This window comes from Peromyscus maniculatus, chromosome 6, assembly GCF_049852395.1.
Source record: "Peromyscus maniculatus bairdii isolate BWxNUB_F1_BW_parent chromosome 6, HU_Pman_BW_mat_3.1, whole genome shotgun sequence".
In the NCBI taxonomy this organism is placed as follows: Eukaryota; Metazoa; Chordata; class Mammalia; order Rodentia; family Cricetidae; genus Peromyscus; species Peromyscus maniculatus.
In genome coordinates, this window is record NC_134857.1 from 137,554,198 (window position 1) to 137,570,770 (window position 16,573).

The 16,573-nt window shown below is 38.7% G+C and overlaps 1 long non-coding RNA gene across 3 annotated transcripts in view; it reads right to left on the reverse strand.

Annotated features, from left to right (window-relative positions):
• Window positions 1-16,573, reverse strand: part of LOC121830381 (uncharacterized) — a 140,578-nt gene that overhangs the window by 89,094 nt on the left and 34,911 nt on the right. For all 3 annotated transcript variants that reach the window (XR_013052453.1, XR_013052451.1, XR_013052452.1), the window contains exon 4: window positions 464-16,522. This is a non-coding gene — a long non-coding RNA (uncharacterized LOC121830381). The remainder of the gene's footprint in view (window positions 1-463; window positions 16,523-16,573) is intronic.

Here is a 16,573-nt window from a genome sequence, read left to right on the forward strand (position 1 = left end):
ATACAGTCAAGAATTACATTAACAATGTCCAGTCCATAAACATTTGACAAATTCAGAGAAAATACTCCATTATCTATTATATTTTGGTGAGTCCAAAATATTGTACCTAAATCACTTTCTATCCTTATTTGTATTACAAATCAAATACCATCTTTTGATGTCTTTCAAACTTACACATTTTACATCTCTTTAGTGAGTTTCTTTTCTGAATTTGTTAATAAGGAAAATTATAACTATCTAATCTTCAACTCTCTCAGAGACCCAAGAAGGAAATAATATTTACTGAGTAAGCAGGAAGTACAAACAAGTGACTTCCAAAAAAATGTGAGAAATGACAGAAACAACTGACTGGACAGTCATCCAAGGTTCCTCTGCAATGTTGGGGCATCCACCTTTGGCCTACAGGCTTAGCATATCTGACAAACTCATCTGTGAAGCAGGATTTTCTAAAGAGCTTTCCTACCTTGTCTTGGCAAGGTTTGGCAGTCCTTTGTTTTGTGTCCTGCTTGTTCATTTGAACAGCATACTGGCAGTAGTCAATGTGATGGCAGATTCCTTAGACTTCATTCTCCTGAAAGACAAAAACAAAACCCTGCCCTAACCCTAACTTTGGGGATGTTCCCTTTCAGCAAGTTATATCTGGTCAAATGAAAAGCTTTTGTTAGTCATATAAGTTAATTTAAATTGAATGGTCACGCTGGTTGATGAACTATTGCCTCTGCTAATTAAGAGGTCTCTCTTGTTCAAATCGAACCTTTATCAATTTTGATGGTACCCATATGTTTTCTTCTCCTGTGGAAACAAAAGCAAAACCTCATCCCCAATGTAATACATATCGTGGTTTCCATTCAGAGGTCAGCACATCTTTAAAGTATACAGGCTGATTTAATTCTGTAGCTTTTTCTATTATCTAATGTCTCTCTGCAGCTGTTGTTCCTTTCTCATTATCACTGAGAAAAATCAAAGTTAATGGAGCATTATGTAATCTATTTCTGGGGGTTGTTACCCCTTTTTCTATATTTAGCATATCTTTTAGAGTTCGATTTGATCTTTCTATGACTGCTTGGCCTATAGGATTGTGTGGTACACCTGCAATATGCTTTATATTGTAACAAGCAAAAAAAACAGTTTTATTTTACCAGAGTGCTGGAGCATTGTCAGTTTTAATTTGTATAAGTATGCCCATGATGGCCATAACTTCTAGCAAATGCGTGATTACAGAATCAGCCTTTTCAGAACTCAGAGCAGTTGCCCATCAAAATCCTGAATAAGTATCAATGGTGTGGTGTAGATATTTTAATTTTCCAAATTCTACAATATGAAACACATCCATCTGCCAGATTTCATTCCTCTGAGTACCCTTTGGGTTACATCCTGCTGGTAGTGGAGTTAGATTGTATAAAGAACAAGTAGGACATTTCCTTATAATTTCCCTGGCTTGTTGCCAGGTTATGGAAAAATCCTTTTTTAAACCCTTACTATTGGACATGATTTTTTTTATGAAATTCTGAGGCCTCCAGCACATTTCCTATCAATAGTTAATTGATCTCATCATTAGCTTGTGCTAGAGGTCCTGGCAGACCCATATGGGATCAGATGTGTGTTATAAGTAAGAGATGATTGCTATTCCTGATTATTTCTTGTAACTGAATAAGTAACAATGTTAATTCTGACTCATCAGGGATAAATTCAGCAGTTTTAATGTGTAAGACCACTCTTTCAGCATACTGAGAGTCAGTAACTTTGTTGAGAGGTTCTGAAAAATCATTAATACCATCAAAATAGCATATAATTATGATTTTTGCACTGAATTATAAGGACATTGAACCACTTTACTTAATGTTTCTGATTTGTAACCTGCCTTTCCTTGTTTGTTTGCATCTGTATAAAATGTAGGGGCTCCAGATATTGGTGTTTTCCATACAATGCAAGGTAGGATCCAGTTAGTTCTCTTTATAAGTTTAATTCTATTAATTTTAGGATATTTGTTGTTAATTTCTCCCAAAAAGTTATTGCAAGCTCTTTGCCAAGGTTCAATTTCTGCCCATAATTTGCTAATTTCATCATTAGTTAAAGGTACTACAATTTCTGCTGGGTCTATTCCTGCTAATTGACAATTGGTATGGTTGATATATTGTGCACCTCAATAAACTTATCTTGGGGTCAGAGAACAGAATAGCCATATATTAAACATAGAGGTTAGGCAGTGGTAGCACACACCTTTAATTCTAGCATTCCAGAGGCAGAGATACATCCAGATCTCTGTGATTTCAAGGCCACACTGGAAACAGCCAGACATGGTGACACACTGTTAATACCAGCGCTTGAGATCTCATGTCTTGCTTGGGACAAACACATGCCTTTAATCCCAGGAAGTGATGGCAGGAAGCAGAAGGAAGAAGAAAGGCATATAAGGCATAAGGATCAGAAACTAGGGGCTTTTAAGCTCTTAGGCTTTTAGCAGCAGTTCAGCTGAGATTCATTTGGATGAGGACACAGAGTTCAAGTTTGAGGAAACAGGATTGGCTAAGAAGTTGATGAGGTGATGTTAGCTGTGGCTTGTTCTGTCTCTCTGATCTTTCAGAATTTACCCCAATAGCTGGCACTGAGTTTTTTATTAATAAGACTATTTAAGATTCATGTTACAACCATGTCTCAATTTTCCTTTTAAAATCAACTCAGAGATCTTTTACACATAATTTTTTAATTTTTTACTCTGTTTATTTGGTAGAAATATCCATTCCAACATAATATCTTCCCTCTGCATTAAAATTCCTGTAGGAGAATGCTTAGAGGGTAAATTAACCAAAATGCAATCAAGCTTTGAATCCAAATGATCCACACATACATCCTGCATTTCCTTTTCCACCAAAGCCAATTCTCTCTCAGCTTCAGCTGATAATTCTCTTGGACTATTTAAGTCCTTGTCACCCTCTAAGGTTTTGAACAAATTACTCAATTCATCATTTTTTACCTCAACAACAGGTCATAGATGGAAAATGTCTCCAAATAATCTTTCAAAGTCATTAAAAGTCTGTAATCAATCTCTCCTAATTTATACCTTTTGGGGTCTAATTTTTTGCAGACCTATTTTATATCCTAAATAACTAATAGAATCTCCTCTTTGTATCTTTTCAGTAGCAATTTGTAATCCCCAACAAGGCAAAATTTTCTTTACTTCTTCAAACATTCTTTCTAAAGTATCTACATTTGAATCAGCTAGTAAAATGTCATCCATAAAATGGTAAACTATAGATTGGGGAAACTGTTTATGTATTACTTCTAATGGCCGTCATACAAAATACTGGCACAGGGTTGGGCTAATTAACATTCCCTGTGGGAGAACCTTCCATTGATAGCTCTTAACAGGCTGAGAATTATTATAATAGGCACTTTGAAGGGAAATTTTTCTCTGTCTTTTTCTTGTAAAGGTATTAAGAAGAAATGTTCTTGGCCAGGCAGTGGTGGTGCACGCCTTTAATCCCAGCACTCGGGAGGCAGAGCCAGGTGGATCTCTGTGAGTTCGAGGCCAGCCTGGGCTACCAAGTGAGTCCCAGGAAAGGCGCAAAGCTACACAGAGAAACCCTGTCTTGAAAAAACTAAAAAAAAAAAAAAAAAAAAAAAAAAAAGAAGAAACATTCTTTTAAATTTATAACTATTAAGAGGCCACCCTTTTAGGTAGATGAGTAGGCAAGGGAATTTCAGATTGTAGAGAGCCCATTGGCTGAATTACCTTGTCAATAGCTCTTAGATCTATTACCATTCTCCACTTACCAGATTTCTTTTTAATAACAAATATAGGAGAATTCCAAGGGCTGGTTGATTCTTCAATATGCTGAGCATTTAACTGCTCTTGTACCAGCTGTTGTAAGGCCTGTAGCTACTCTGTTGTAAAAGGCCATTGCTGAACCCATAGGGCTTGTCTGTTAACCATTTTAAAGGCAGGGCTGTTGGTGTCTTTGAAAGATACAGCAGCTGTTGTGCCCTGTTCTTGTACAATCTAGATGGTCAGTGAATGTTCTTTATAATATCTCCTAATATTTTTCTCAGAAACATATGTTAGTTTATGGTTTGTTTCTGAGATTGGAGGAATGTTAATCTGGGTATTCCATTGTTGTAATAAATCATGTCGCCACAGATTCACAGCTATATTAGCCACATATGGCTTTAATTTTCCTTTCTGTCCTTCTGGCCCTATACATTTGACCCATTTCATGCTCTGTTTCACTTGAGATAATGCTACAACCCCTAAAAGCTGAACATTTACTTCCTGAAGAGGCTAATTTTGATGCCAAAATTCTGGTATAATTATTGTTACATTCACATCTGTGTCTACAAGACCTTCAATGACGTCATTTATTTGTATTCTTAATTTTAGTCTTTGTTCATTTATAGAAGTTTGCCAAAAAATTCGCTCTATGATTTCCTCTGAATTTTTTGTTCTCTCTTCTATAGCTCTTCTATCATCCAAAGCAGGATGTTTTTTTATAATAAGCATTAGGTTCTTTAATTGCTCTGGTTTCTTCCATGGTGACAGGAAAGGACTGAACTGAATTTGACATGGGGACCTGTGAGAGGTCCCTCAGGGAGTTTCCCAATGGCAAAGTCAAGGGATTACCTTGTCTGTCCCTTGATGATCTACAGTAATTAGTGCAATGTCTACCTTTTCCACACCTTCTGCATAATCCAGAAGGGAGGGGCATTCTGTTGGAATTATTCCTTGAGAAAACATTATTTCTAGGAATGCCCTGTTTACAGTCCCTTTTTAGGTGACCTTGTTTACCACAATTGAAACATCTGACATTACTATTTTCCTTCAAACCTCTGGAAATTATCTCTTCTATCCACGCATCATCATGATCATGAGATTCAATATTTATTGTATCTCATATCCATTCCTCCAAGGGTGCTGATCTTGCCTTTAATGGCCTAATTATCTTTTTTGCATTGTGTGTATGGCTTTTCCAAAGCCATAGATTCAATTATTATCTGTCTAGCTTCTGGATCATTTTATTACTGCTGAAGTCAATCTTTGTGAGAAATCAGTGAAGGTTTCTTTTAGGCCCTGTATAACTTTTATAAATGACTCAATTTTCTTTCCTACTTCTTCAATTCTGTCCCAAGCATTCAAGGCTGCCATTTGACATAAAGCCAGTGTGTGGTCATCATATAAAGATTGTCTTTGCATATCAGTATAATTGCCCTCTCCAAGAAGTTGATATTGGGAAATTTTCATACCAGGTCTACTTCCTTGTTCATGGTCTTAGCCTCATCCTTTAACCAAGACCTCCATTGTAATTGGGGAACAGCATCTAAAACTGCTTTAACCAAATCTCTGCAATCTTGAGGGATAATTCTATTACAAATTGACCACAAGTTTAACATATGCTTCAGGAAAGATGAGTGAATGCCATACAAGACTATTGCTTCTTTGAATCTCTTAAATCTAACATTGCACAGGAGTCCAGTCAGCTCTTACACAGCATTGAGGATATCTATCACTGGGTAGTTCCTATAAGGTTACTGGATAGATTAAGGTTGGCTGTTTGAAAGCCTTAGACTGTTTCTCTGTAACCTTATAATGCAAAGCTGAGATTGGTTCACCTTTAAATTCTTCTGTCTGGGTCTGAATATCTCTATGATCTGTCTTAACAAGTTTTTTCTAAAACTTTTATCTTGGCACTCATATTAACCAACTTTTCTAATGATAAAACAAAAATGATCAAACAAATAATATTTATAATTGACATTACATCTATCTCATCAACATTAATTATCCTCTCATTTAATTGTTCCATTTTCACATCGTTTAATGTATAGTCAAACAGAGACCAAATGCCTTCCATCACAACAATGTTTCCCATTTTTTAATGTGGGAAAATACTTTCTTTTAACTAATTCCTCCCTTTAAGAAATCCTAGTTGACTCACCAAATCTGCTGGCAATTCAGATGATGGTGTGGCAGCAGCCCAAGGAGGGGACCCAGGGAAAGCCAAAACTCACCAGGAGAGGAAAGAAACAAAAGATCCAGTCATCTGCATGGGGGAATATGTGAAAGTGGCTAATTTCTGTGGGTTTTGGAGCCCCAAAAAACTATGGAGTTTGCTGCAGAGAGGCTTAGTTCTGCAAAACTGCTTAGGAGACTGACCTAATCATCAGAGAGAGCCCTTCCTAGGACACAGCCTGTCATCCTGGTTCAATGGCCTGGGCTGAATTTCCCCAAAACAAAAGCTTGTGGTCCCTCTTGGTTGGATACCATGTCAGTCCAGAAAGGATATTACCTGGGATGCTTCTGTCTACAGTTCTAATGTGAGGGCAAAGAAGGTACTTAATCCAATTAAAAACAGTAAATCAATTTTTCCAAAATGAAAAGTATTGAGGAACCTTTTCAAAACAAGAATCTGAAGGCAGTTTTCATTTTTTAAGTGATATTGGAAAGTCTCATAGTGAACCCCATAAGTATCTACCATAAACCAGGCAACATCCTCACCAGGCTTTCCTGGGCCCTGACCCAGTGGGACTCAGTGGCTTCTAGAAATACAGAACACATTGCACAGTGAGGACACTCAGCCAGACATGAGCAGACACTGGAGCATGGGAAGTTCAAAGTCACAGAACAGACAAAGCAGCATCAAAAGAACAGCAATTTCAAGGTGGGAATATTCTCTACATGGTGGGGAGAAGGAAGGATTGCACTCCACTGACCCCTGCGCTCCCCTGTACAGGGGAGCCTGGAATTTTCAACTGCTCCATTGGCAGACAGTAGGGTTGCTTAGAAAATACCTCTAATATCCAATCTGAGCACAGTGTGCACCTCTGGCCTTGATGGTCAAACTCTGGTTTCTGAACTGGATCACAGTAGAGTATGGAAAGAGGTGAAGGCCCACACACATGTGATCTCATCCCCCGGTGAGATGCCCTGGCTGCAATAAGGATGAAGGAGACATTCTCTCTTTCACATGGCAGCTGACCATACTCTGTCTCTAGCCATCCTCCTGCCTCACATATGTAGTCTAGTGAGTAGAGAATATCAACACATGTGAGTACTTAGTCCAAATGTGCATCAGAACCAGTGCCTGGGCCTTATTCCCAGACATTAAGTCTCTATATAGTTCAGGGCCTGTGCTGTGGGGCCCCAGTTAGTTCCCTTTGGTTCATATGTACAGCTTGAAAATAAGGCCCTAGCCGCTGGTAAGTGTAGCTTAGCTGTCCTTATTAGCCAGTGTATGACAAACACTTGGGGGAATGCTGAAGGGAAGGGTGGTAACTACAAGGTAAGACATAGATACCATGAGCCTTGGGCCAAACCACACCTGTTCATCACATTGATATCAGTTCTTAACAGCCTTCCTTCCTTTGCTGAGAGCATGAGGATAAGAAATGGAAGTAATACAGTTAGTAAAAGAAGTCTTGAAATTTAAAGGGAGAGAGGGAGAGAGAGAGGGAGACAGAGCTACATGAGAGGGAAGGCTCTGGAGGAAGGAAAGGGAAGGTTAAATGTTGTAATTATAATATCAAAAATATATGTAAAATTGAGTGCCCCCTTTGCCTTTTCAAAACACTAGCCTCTCACCAGGAAGGTGGTGGACGGAATTCCCTGAGGGCAGAATGCAAGGAACCCACACTGATACTCTTATTTTCTAAGATTACACACTGGTTAAACAGGATTTTATTCACCATCTATTTAAGTAATAAAAGTACACACATTTCATCTAAAAAAAAAACACATTTGCCTTAATAAACAAGTTTAAGAGAGAAAAATGGACTGCTGGGTACTTATAATCCCAGAACTCAGAAAGTAGAGGCCAATGAATCTGTGAATTCAAGACCAGACCAGCCTGGACAGAGACCCTGCCTCAAATAAACAAAAACAAAACTCAAGGGAAAACTTTCCACTATCTGTGTGCTCAGGGCCAGAGGAGGACGCTCTGGGACAGGAGGGGCATAGGGTTGCTGACAGCCTTGGCCCCACCTGGCCCTCTCTCTGAACCCACCCACTTCTGAAACTAATTTTGGCTGCCTTTGCAGTGATCTTAGAATATGAGGAGCTCAGCAACTCTTTTTTTCTCTTTTTCTTATTTTGGTTTTTTGAGACAGGGTAGCCCTGGTTTGTCCTGGAATTTGCTCTGTAGAGCAGGGTGGCCTCAGACTCATAGAGATCCGCCTGCCTCAGCCTCCCAAGTGCTGGGATTAAAGGCGAGCACCACCACTGCCCAGCTTGAATATAGCAACTCTTAAACTCAATTTTTAATCCTCACTTAAAATCTGAGACAATGGGAAAGTCCCATTTAACAACCTATTAAATTGATATGCTTGCTCCAAATCCTGTAAATGTCAATAAAAACAGCCTGTATGAGAAAAGTGTTGAAAATGCTAAAATAATCAATGAAATATCATCATCAGTAACATTTTTTCCACAATTGGAAAAGTACCAAACCTATGTGCCACAAGCAGTTAAGACTTTCTTCTCAAAGTCTCCCTGACTTTGAGAAAACACACACACACACACACACACACACACACACACACACACACACACAAAATGTGTTGAGAAATGTGTCTCACTAGGAGGAAACACCAGGTAGACGTGCCTCCATGGAAAGTAAGATTCACAAGTCAGTAGCTGCCTTTTCCTTTAAATTTTCTGCCTTGGCTAGAAAATTTTCATTTGGCTCCCTGAAGTATTCCCAGCCTTCTGGAATTCCTCCGTACCACAGTATGGGCTAGGAGCCCCAGTACTGCATCTGACAGGCTTCCTTGCCAACTGCTTTCCCATGGAGCTCTGCCATGGAGTGCAGAGCAGTGTGTGTTTGGTAGTGTGCATAGAAATGGGTATGAATGTGTACTTGTGTGTGCGAATGTGTAAATGCATGTGTGTCTTCCGAATGCTGTGAAAGATGATGAAGAATGCAGGCTGCAGGTCCTTCCCAGACAGCATATATAAGTGTGCATGAGTATGTGTATGTGTGTGAGTATGTGTGCATAGTGGGGTAAGTGTGTTTTTATGTGTGAGTATGTGTATGTGTGTGAAAGTATATGTATATGGAAGTGTGTGTAAATGTATGTATGAGTGTGAATTGTATGAATTTGTATATGTGAGTATAGAAGTATGTATTCATGTGTGTTAGTGTGTGCATGCATGTGCACATGTGCTCTGCTTAGGGTAGTGCAGAGAAGCACCATTGAGATTCAGGGCAAGCACAGGTTCAAGTTCCTTCTCAGGCAGCTGGTACCTCCTTCTGCTGAGGCATGGTAAAGCCCTGGGCTCTGACTCTAGCAGAAGCAAAGAGAGTCCTAATCCCAGTCACAGGACACCCTGCACTTCTGTGGCTGCCTGGGAAGGGATGTGACAGCTGCAGGGGAGCAGGATCTCAGTCACCTCTAGCTCTGGAACCCAGTCTAGAGTGGCCCAGCTGGACTGGTGGGGAGCAAAGAAGCTCACAGCCTCCCTTTTGTCCCTTCAGTTCCAGTGGTGTCATTACAGTTCCTTAAACGTTTTCCCACTTTCCTGAAAAGACACCATCACTTTCTGTTTTGTTACAGATTGATTTCCTGGAGCTGGAGTTAGAGGAGGTTGTCAGTCACCCAATGTGGGTGCTGGGAACTGAACTCGAGTCCTCTGCAAGAGCAGCAAACGCTCTTGAATATTAAGCCATCTTTCCAGCCATTCTTAAGACTAATGAATCAAGACACATGAATGAAGATGTGTGTTTCTGTTAGGTTTTCACATAGGGAGGCACATGCCTCCTGAGTACTTCAAAATCTTATGATTTAAAAAGCAACTTACGGAGATCTAATTAATGGAATGGCACACACTGAAAAGCTTCAGAATATGAGTTAAATACGATTAAACACATTTAATTCTGAAATACCATTATGATAAGCATAAAGAATGAGAAATATACAAAATAAAACAAAGAAAAGGAGAGGGAATGAGGCAGTGGAGGTTGTAGGCAAGAGACACAACACTGCGGAAAGCTACAGCCAAGTATTGACATCTAAAGTCAAAGATTCAAATGGAGAACTCCCAAACATCCCGGGAGGTTCCAAACCAGGTGCTGCTGTGCTACGGTGACAGAGCTCATGCTCGGAAGACCTGCTTCTCTGCATGTGCTGCTATACCGCAAGGCCTGTGTCATTTGTTAGAGACGAGCCTGCAACTCCACATCTGAGAACAATGCGTAACTGGCCTTAGGAACGAAGCCTGTTTTGGAGGTGGTGATAAAATGCATGTTTCCTACTACACACAGGCACACCAGCCCCCAGTGGACAACAAACCAATTTGTCGGAATGAGCCCTGTGGGGCTCTGCCCTCCGGGAGATGTGGAAGACGCTCCAACAGGAAAACTTAGCGGCCTAAGAGAAAATATCCACTGAGCTGACATTTTAGAGCCCCCCAAGCAGATGGCTCTGCAGTCGTCCACAAGCTCCCTACACACAGAGAACTTTTTATTCAGATCTTTCTACCTCAAACAGGTTTAAATGCCAAAGCATGAAGAGATACCAGGAAGAAGTTTCTAGAAATAAATACAGAAATCAAAGTAAAGAAAAAGAATGAAAAAAATCAGAGAAAACAAGAATGCTCTCTAAATTTCAAATATCTCTAGGGGGATAAGAGGAATGAGGGTGTCCATAGCATCAGAATGATTTTTAAAGTAGATGATGAGGAGGAAAAGGCTTGCAGAAAATAAGCATTTATGGGAATTTTTAAATAATTGAAAATATTCAATAAAAAGATGGGTGATAAATTAAGGATGTTCTTCTGAAAATGTAAAGGAAAGGGGATGGAAAGTAGAAAAATAAATATATATATTTTTAAGTCAGGCAATTGCTGGAGGCCCAACATCCAACTAGAAGTTTACTAGAAAGAAAAAAGAAAGTTATCAAACTTAACAAAAGTAACGTATTTCAAAAACAATGAATATAACTTTTCACACTGAAAGTTTACCACTTAAGTTGAACACAGTACCTGATTAAAAGACCAACATCAGGGCTGGAGAGATGGCTCAGCCGTTAAAGGCTAGGCTCACAACCAAAAATATAAAAGACCAACATCAAAGCTCCTTGTAAAATTTCAAAACATGAAACATAAGACACAAAAAGTTCATAAATGGAAACCAATCATCAGATATCAAGTTAGCATCAGACTATACAACTGCAAGAAGAGACAGGCAGAACCCAGAAAAGCAGGTTGCCCTGATTTCATTCTCTTGCTGTGAAAACACCATGAATAAAAGCAGCTTACAGGAGGGAAGGATTTATTTGGCTTGTACTTCCAGGTCATAGTCCACCCAGGGAAGTCTGGGCAGGAACTCAAGCAGGAACCATGAAGGAATGCTACTTATTGGCTCCCTCAAAGCCTCATGCACAGCTAGCTTTCTTCTACAGCCCAGGACCACCTGCTTAAAAAATGTTGCCACCCACAGTGGGCTGGGTCCACTTAAATTAGTTAGCAACCAAGACACTGCCCCATAGATACAACCACAGTTCCTTAATCTAGGCCTCCCTAGACGGTAGGTATATAAAGCTGACAAAGCTAAGAGAAAAGGCTTTCTAAATTCTAAAGAAAAATTATTTCTAATATAAAATTCTATCTCCAGATGCATTTTAATTAAGTTGTGAACATAGAATCAATTAAAGTTGACTAGTTATCTATCACTTTGCACAAAAACTAACTCCAAATTGATCAAAGACCTAAATGTGAAACCTGAAACTTCTAAAAGAAAACCTAGGTAATACCCTACAAGAAACAGATGTACCTTCTGAACAGGACTTCATTTGCTCAGGAATTAAGGCCAAAAACTGACAAACGGGTCTTCATAAAACTAAAAACCTTTGGCACAGCTAGAGAAATAATCAATGGGGTAAAGAGGAAGCCTATAGGACAGGAGACAATCTTCATCAGCTATATATCATCTGACAAAAGATTAATATCCAGACTATATAAAGAACTCAAAATGTCAAAAATTACATACTAAAAAACAAAAAAAAAAAAAAAAAGAAAAAAGAAAAAAAAAGTCCTGGGATCTGAACAGAGATTCTCAAAAAATGGCTAATAAATATCCAACAAAATGTTCACTGTCCTTAGCAATTGGAAAAATGCAATCAAAATAACTTTAAGGTTAATCAGAATGTCTAGAATCAACAAAACAACCAACAACAAATATTGAAGAGGATGTTGAGATAATGGAACCCTCATTTGCTGTTAAAGGGATTGCAAACTGATGCATTGCAGTCACTATGGAAATCAGTGTAGAGAATTCTCAAAGAACTAAAAATAAATCTATCATATGACCTGGCTATACCACTCCATGGCACATGCCCAAAGATTTAGATACTTACTCAACCATGTTCATTGGTACTCTATTCACAATAGCTAGGACATTAAGGAAAAACAACCTTAATGTCCTAAAACCAAGAAACAGATAATGAAAATGTGGTACATATCCACTATGGAATACTATTCAGCAGCAAAAATGAAATCATGAATTTTGCAGGTAAGTGAATGGAACTAAAAAACATCATATTGAGTGAGAACACCTAGAACCATAGAGACAAGTATAGCATGTTTTCTCTCATCTGTAGCTCTTAGCTCCAACCCTTCAGTTGTGAGTATATAACCTGGAAGAACAGCAGAAACCAGGAAAGTAAAATGGGGAGAACAATAAACAGAGGAATAACAGGATTTAAGTAATATGAAGGACAAAGAGGGAAAGGGGTCCTTTAATTAGTGAGGGAGAAGGGAGAGTCAATGCAAAAGGAAAGGGAGGTAAAGTAACATTAAGGATGTCTGGGAAAGGCCATAAGGAATCATATTGTGTAACCAGAGGTACAGCCTTTCTGTCCTGATCACCCAATCACAAATAAACACACAGAAGCTTACATAAATTGTAAATGATTCGCCGATGGCTCAGGTTTACTACTAGCTAGCTCTTACATTTAAATTAACCTATTCCTAATAATCTATTTCTTGCCACATGGTCCGTGGCTTACTAGTTCTCTGGCATCTTGTTCCTTGGGTGGCTGGCTGGCGTCTGTCCCCATTCTGCCCTTCTTCTCCCTATATCTCTGTTTGGCTTTCCCACCCAGCCTTATTCTTGCCTGGCTATAGGCCAAATCATCTTTATTTATCAACCAATGAGAGCAACACATATTCATAGCATACAGAAAGACCATCCCACAGCAATATTGTTTTTATTTATCTAAAACTACATATACTATAGATAAGTATGTATATGTATGTATATCTGTATATCTCTCTGTGTGTGTATATATACCACACATTATTTATATATATATAATGTTATGTCACTTGGCTTGACAATGCTCCCTTCCAAGAACTATCAGTTGATAACAGTTTTCTAATGAAAACCCCAGTACCAGGCATGAAAAAAATCCCCTTTCAGTGGTTGATTAGGGTAGTCCAAGTGACTCCCAAACATGCAGAGTTTTGATGTAACTAAAAAATAGTGTCTAAAATTTACAAGCAGGACAAACCAACAACAAATAGAACAAACCATGTCAAAAACCAAAAATCCATGTTGGTTTGAGGTTCAAAACACTGTGAGCAGCATGTCGGGAAGGCCGGGGCAGCACTAGGGCTGCTGTTGGCCATCCCCAGAATCAATAAAATAATGACAATAATACCCTGAAATTTGTAAAGTTCAAGCTGTATTTTTCTTTAGAAACAAAACAACTGCTCAATATGCTCCCATACCTTACAACTGTGCCTCACAATTCACATAACGTGCAAATAAATTTTAATCAAAAGTAGATAAAACTTTTATAAGTTTTAATATACTCAACATTGAAATTATTTTGGTTATTGTATATTCTATTAAGTCTAGTCTTTGTTATTATTAAATAATAAGGTATCCTAAAATGTAATGCCTTACAATGTAATCATTTTATGATCATATATTTTTAGTTCTGAGGTCCTTGCTCAGGTCCTCTGAGTCTGTGGAGATCTATAACGAGTCCCTGAGGCCCCTATTGTGTCACATCTCAAAGGAGACTTACTCAACAGACCTGTTTGCATCCTTTCTGTGCAGGCTGGCTTTCGTGCAGTATGACTCCAAGGCTAGACAGAACTTTCCTTCAATGATAGCCTCATAAGCCAGTCAAACAGTATCACATCTTCCACAGACAACCTACACCCAAATCCAAAGCATGGAAGGATGGATTCTACCTCTCTACAGCAAGGGCTTGCAACAGTTCATTCTGAGGAGCCTGGAAAAGGAGATCTTGACTCCTCAGGAACATGTACAGGCTCCCAGGTATCTCTGTTTTCATGTATGAGTAATAACTATCTTCTAAGGGGCTGTACTCAGACCAGTGTATTTCAAATTGTGATCTGTATAGTATGGATGTGTGAGTAATTTCAAAAAAAATCGTCTACATTCTGAACTTAAAATGCATTCCTGAGAATACTCATGCTGGCTGCTCCTGTCTCTGTCACACTTAAAAAAGGGGGGAGGGGGTGGAATCTGTTGTACACTTGGCCACTTTACTAATGGATATTGACAGCAAGTGGAAAAATCTCTAGCTGCAAACAGTAGCACAGCTCAAAATATTGGAACTGTGCTGAGAAAGAAAACGACTCTAATAACTGAATAATAGTTCTGAAATTGTTTCAATTCTTTGTCTTTAATAAAGTTGAAAGAAGTCCTAATTGAGCTGACAGCTGGTAGATCATTAAAAATAATTTTGATGATAGATAGTGATGTGACTGTGGGCATATGACTTGGAAGGAGTTCAACTGTTTGAGTGGCTCTGCTAAACCGAGGCTCCACTCCTAGCTACTTATTTATGGAAATGCATCTCCTCAGATCTTATACCCACATAAAAAGAAACAGAGTAGATTGATGCTGTCATTGTCTCCTTCTAGCAATAAGTAATATTCAGAGGCATATGTTTATTGAACAAAAATAGCCCAACTGTCAGAACAATGGATCTATGTTTGAAATAAACTTTTATGTTTATATGAATTCAAAAGTACTTATGTGGTTTATATTGTGTATTATTTAAGTATACTGAAGTTTTAATTCCGAAGAAATGTTAGCATCCACATTCTCATGGTCACAAATTTTAATTTCTTTTTCATGGACATACATTTTCTACAGCAGGAAGGTGAAAATCCCTAAAGGACTTCTAGGCACAGGGAATATACAATGCCTGTTGCAGATGAATCTGTTCAAGTGTTTTAGTCTGGACTTTGATTAAACCTAAACAGACTCTTTTTAAGAGATAATCAAGTTTTTGTGTTAGGGTTTAAAACCATCTATAGAACATATACTTTACAATTATTTAACTTTAGAAAGAGAAATTGTAGAGGTCAATAAGAGATATAAGGGATATCTTTAAATTTAAGATCATTGATTTATATTAAAATAACCTTCCAAAAGCATGAAGTTTGGGCCTAATTTCACATAAACTTTTTTTTCACTGTACTCTCTAAAATGATGCCTCTGAATGTCATCACATCCTACTCAGGCCCTCAGGTGCCCTACTGTATGTGTATCTGTAAGCTACGTGAGAAGCAAAACTCAGGAAGAAAATCTTTCTTCAAATCCAGTAGATTAGTATGACTCAATATTATTATTTTCCTAAATACAACTAATGAGAGCTGAGACTACTAGTTTTACTTTTACTTTTGCTTTTAACCAATAGGAAGGAACATGCCTATAATAAAAAACTTCCAAATTGTAAACTTTGGAGGAATATGGAACATAAAGACACACAGAATAGACACTTGTCCACTTACTTTGAAGGCTGTTGAAAATGCCAAACAACTGTCTTGCCTATCCAGAGGGCCTAGTACAGTCCCATGGGGCTCCACAGCTATTGGTCCACAGTTCATGAGTTTCCACTAGTTTGGCTGGCCATCTCTGTATGTTTCCCCATTATGATCTCAATGTCCCTTGCTCATAGAATCCCTCCTCTCTCTCATCGATTGGACTCTTGGAGCTCAGCCTGGTACCCTGCTGTGAACCTCTGCATCTGCTTCCATCAGTTACTGGATAAAGGCTCTATGATGACAGTTAGATATTCACTAATCTGATTACTGGAGTAGGCCAGTTCAGTCACCCTCTCCACTATTGCTAGTAGTCTAAGGTGGGGTCATCCTTGAGGATTCCTGGAATCTTCCCTAGCACTCTGTTTCTCCCTATTCCCATGATGTCTTCATTTATCATGGTATCTCTTTCCTTGCTCTTCCACTCTGTCCCTGTTCCAACTCGAAACTCCATTTCCCTTATGTTCTCATCCCCCATTCCTTGTCCTCCATTAACCCCCTCACCTCAGTTTGCTCATGTAGATCTCATCCATTTCTTCATTGCTGGGTGATCTATGCATCCCTCTTAGGGTCCTCCTTGTTAGATGGCTTCTCTGGAGATGTGGGTTGAGTCTGGTTATCCTTTGCTTTACATCTAGTATCCACTTATGAGTGAATACATACCATGTTTGTCCTTCTGAGTCTGGGTTACCTCACTCAGGATGATATTTTCTAGTTCCATCCATTTGCCTGCAAATTTTATATCATTGTTTTTTTTACCGCTGAGTAGTACTCCATTGT